Source organism: Primulina tabacum, chromosome 7 (assembly GCF_025594145.1).
Source record: "Primulina tabacum isolate GXHZ01 chromosome 7, ASM2559414v2, whole genome shotgun sequence".
NCBI lineage: Eukaryota > Viridiplantae > Streptophyta > Magnoliopsida > Lamiales > Gesneriaceae > Primulina > Primulina tabacum.
In genome coordinates, this window is record NC_134556.1 from 26,067,938 (window position 1) to 26,072,538 (window position 4,601).

A 4,601-nucleotide genomic window follows, 5' to 3' on the forward strand; every position below is an offset into this window, starting at 1 on the left:
GTTGATTTGTTGAGTCTAAGAGAGGAGATTGCTAAGCAGAAAGCTGAAATGAACAAAAACATTTACGCAACAAATAGAAACCGTTGTTATAAGTAGAAGAAAAAATTTTAAGAACAGGTAAGAACCGATGTCGTTGACCTTGTTTACAAATCAGTTTTGCTTTATAACCGTTGTCGTTAATTTTTGATAAACCACTGTCTTTTACATTTTATATACAATGAACTATTTAATTAATAATTTTATAAAACACCAATTAAAAATTCCTGGAATTACAAATAATAAAAACTAAAAGACATACAATCATCCTCAAACAATCAAACCCAAAATTAAAACTAAAATAATGCCCACATAAACGTGTCATAACCCAAAATATTTTGATCCAAAATAAGTCTAGAGCACCCAAAACTCTAGTTATAACTAGACATGCATATATTTTCAAGCTTTCTTTCTTCGCCGATCGAAGCTGCCAAGTGTTTATCGTTTCGAACCTATCCTGCTTTGCAAAACAAAAACTATGGTTATATTTTTTCGAATATTTAGTTGAGCTAAAAAAAAACACTAGAATGACCTTGCATCAAAGCTACAATAGAGAGAGAACTGAAAATAACTTGAACAAAATCAAGAAGTATCCGAAATGTCTCAACAGCACAACAACATCAATTACCTTGAAATGGAGGATTTATACTTTTGAAATAGACCATAGTGTCCCACATATGGGAGACGCATTTTTCACAAAGATTTGAAAATTGACGAGGTTGAATCATATTACAGGTCATTATAAAACAATGTAATTACAAACAGTGCACAAAGACTTTATTTAAAGGACAGTCAAAATTACACTTACAACTGCGCATGACAAAACTCTGCACCATATAAGACAATGTAGATATTCTTGCTTTTTGTTGAAATGATGGAGAGTCCACAGCAGCAGGAAGCATCATAAATATTTAGTGCATTATACATCCCAGATACTTTGAAAAGCACTTGAACGATAGGACAACTCCCCAATGCAAAGGATAAACTAGTACAAGATTCTAAACATATTCAAAAATTATCAGAAAATAATGCAGAGAAACTAAAGCAAACACTTCAATTTGGAACATGCTTTATTTTTTTTACAAGATTTTTGGTATTTAAACATACCACACAAGATAATTAGTGAAGGCGTGCATTTCAAATCCATTTTAATATTTCAACTCCTTCGATATAAGAATACCCTTGTCTCATACAGCTTTTGAAGAAAATAGAGAGCAAGCATTTTGCCTGGTCAAACTAATTTGATATACCAATCTTTGGCAAACCACGATTCAGCCCATCTCGCAATACAGAAGCTTTACACCATTTCTGGATACATCAGATGAATGTAACGTTAATATACATCTTCTGTATACATTCTACTAAGACTTTTTTTTACTATTGCTTCCATAATGACGTTTTTCATGACAGCAAAAAAATACTTGTTTAATTCCAAGGGAAAAGGTAGAGGAATTCTCACCTAGTAGGAAATGTAACCACATTTTTCACAGTTTCTCTGTTCTGGCATATTTGTAGAAGTAGAGACCCTAAAATCCTCACCCTACTAAATGTGTCAAGAATAGCTCTTGGTCTAAATTGATGAAACCAGAAATAAGAAAGTGAGGAACAACTACATAAACACTTGATGTACTGCATAAAATGATTTTAATGATTTTGGGCTATGACCTTATCCTCTCCAAATCTTTTATAAACTCTCGAGAAAATTCACGGTACGCATTTGAGGAGTAACTATTTGCAAAATTTCTGATATTTCCCCCCAAATACCGTTGTCTGGATTATTCAGATTATTACTTTGTGGAGTTTCTCTTCCTACAGAATCATCCATGGAATCAAAACTATACGGTGTGCTCGTTTCCTGTCGACAACACAATCACATAATTAGGTACATCGAGCAAAATCAATGTAAAAATGAAATTTCAGATCCAAAAGTTTAAAATGTTGTTGTGCATCATAAAGATCTTTATTTTCCTGCATTTCTTTCCATTTTCATCCCTGAAATCAAATTTAAGTAACGTACTTGAAAAAGAAGAGACAACTCACAAGAAAAATTGTTCCATAATTGCATTTGTTTAGAGGAAAGGAAACCAAATGTTGGTAATTATAAAAGTCAAGAATACCGCTATATACCAAATATTTATAGAGAAAACATGAACTGAAAAAGAGGAATGAAACATATTACAACGGGTTTTTTTTAAAAATAATTCAAATATTAAAATTTATTTCAAAACTAATTTTAAAAAAAAAAGATTTGCAAAAGTAATGCAATCCGCGTTTGGTAAGTGCGGACGCTGCCGACGTGGAGCAGCGCCCGCGCTTGGTAAGCACGGACGCTCCCACGTGGAGCAGCGTCCGCGCTTACCCACGTGGAGCGCCACGTGTCCCTCCATTCATCAAATCCTTATCCTACCGCGGCTACGTGTTCCTACTCCATTCATCCAATCCTTATCTTACCCGATTCCTTCTTTGTTCCTTCCCTCCTATTCTTTCCTCCTCTTATCTTTACTCTCTTATTCTCTTATCTTTACTCTCTCATTCTCTCATTCATCGGTTTCTCAATTCCTCACCGAAATTTTTTTTGACAAAGTTGAGAAGATTTAGAGCATAGTTCAGAATGGCAGATAATCGAAATCCAGAAGATCCCAGTGTCCTCTATTTACAAGCGACACATATGTCATCAAGCGTGTCTTCGTTAACAGTTGATGATATTGTCAAAGTGAAGAGGTGAGACCATTTGATTTGGAAGTTGTATACTGATAATTATTTACACAGGCGTGTACTCGCATATTTAAATCATATGGGTTTTTATGGAGTTTTAGAATGTGGCTCTCAAGTTCTTGATAATCATTTGATTACTGCGCTTGTTGAACGTTGGCGACGCGAGACACATACGTTTCATTTTACATGTGGTAAAACAACAGAGACATTACAAGATGTTTCAATAATTTGGGGTCTACCAATTGATGGTGAAGCAGTAACTGGCGTAGATGTGTCACATAAAGTTGAGGAATGGCAACACATATGTTTGGATATGTTGGGATTTTTGCCAGCTTCAAATTATTTGAAAGGTGGTCATCTATCTATGACTGCACTACACGATCATTGTATATCTAACCTTTTTAATGATGAAACTTCAGAAGTAGATGTTGTGAAATTTACTCGTTGTATTGCGTTAATGATTATTGGAGGAATAATGTTCCCTGACTACCAAGGAGGGTCAGCTAGACTTATATTTTTGCAACTGCTACGAGATGTTGATAAAAATATTTATTGAAAAATGATGGCATCTCAGAAGTGTTTGACAGAAATAGGTACGGTCTGCCTCTGTAATGTGTCACGTGGTGGTTGTCGAGATGATGTACCCTCATCAGGATTTGTAAAAGTATTCACTTCATCATCAACATTCACTTCTTCTTCTTCAGACTCGCTGTGTGACATATCGGGTTCGGAATCAGTCCTCCAAATATCATCATTGTTGACCTGATCCGGACAACGAGCGCTCGTATCTAATGTTGGATTCGGCCAATATGGAGCATTATTTTGTTCCGACGAGACATTTATATATTGATCCCAAGGCCCACTTACATCATCGAAACTCATATTACCGAGTTCTTCAGTAACCAGTGGAACATAAGATTCTTGCTCCTGGAAACCACCATATGTAGACGTATCGGGTTGGTTATAAATACCTGAATCGGATGCATGTGGAACGTAAGATTCAGGATCATCAAATCCAACATTATGCTCAATTGAATTTGCTTCCACGTACAGATGCAAAACATGCATGTTGTCACATTACATTATGAACTGTAAAGCATCGTCATCAACGAGATTGACTTTAATTTCATGCCAAGATGCTCTCTCCATGAATGAATACTTTGTTGACATCTTCAGAGAAAAATTCGCTGGATCGATTGCTAACATTTTATGCACAACTTCAACTAACTCCATCAAATTAGTAGATCGTAATACTCGTATCGGTCTAAAAAATGGAATGCTATATTCAATCGATCCATTATCGCTAATTACATGACCACCAAAATATAATAGTACGTTGATGTTAGACATTTTGTCAATGAAAATTGAGAAAAAATTTAAGAGAAAGTTGATACCTCGTTCCTCGAATTTTTCATCAATTATATAGGAGAATAAAATGTGAAGACTGTATAGCTTCGAATCTTATTTGAATTATTGGTCTTCACGTGATTTTTCAGAATCTCATCCTTTCACGTGAAGTTGTCAGGTATCGACTTAATGAACGTCCTTTCACGTGAAGTTGTCAGGCATGATAATGAATGAACGGATATTCAAAATCGAAAAAATATATAAAAAAATACAAAATACACCGTCCGCGTTTGGTAAGCGCGGACGCTGCTCCACATAGGAGCGTCCGCGCTTCATATGCGCGGACGCTCGCACGTGGAGCGGCGTCGCGCATGGTAAGCGCGGATTGCATTACTTTTGCAACACCTTTTTTTTTAAAATTAGTTTTGAAATAAATTTTAAAATTTGAATTATTTTTAAAAAAAAAACCCTATTACAACACATAAAATTATCCAACCAATTTG